Source organism: Fukomys damarensis, unplaced genomic scaffold (genome assembly GCF_012274545.1).
Source record: "Fukomys damarensis isolate Sample0158 unplaced genomic scaffold, DMR_v1.0_HiC HiC_scaffold_34, whole genome shotgun sequence".
Lineage (NCBI taxonomy): Eukaryota > Metazoa > Chordata > Mammalia > Rodentia > Bathyergidae > Fukomys > Fukomys damarensis.
Genome location: NW_022900946.1, coordinates 5310103 through 5310354, shown reverse-complemented (window position 1 = coordinate 5310354; position 252 = coordinate 5310103).

Sequence of the window (252 nt, the reverse complement as noted above, 5' to 3'; positions counted from 1 at the left end):
TGTTTTTCTCATCACTTAACCACGTGCCTGGAGGAGCCGTGTGTGCTCTTGCATCTGGCCCACCCTGTCTTGGCCAGGAGCTGAGATGGGTAAGGGGGTAGATTCAATGTGCCAAGAGCCAGGCCACAAAAGGACAGGCTTGCTTCCACCCATCTGCTGAGGGAGATTTTCCTCCTGTTCCTTGCCTGTTGTCTTGGAAAAGGATGGTCCCTTTGTCTTGAGGATTTTTTTTTTTTTTTTTTTTTTTTTTTT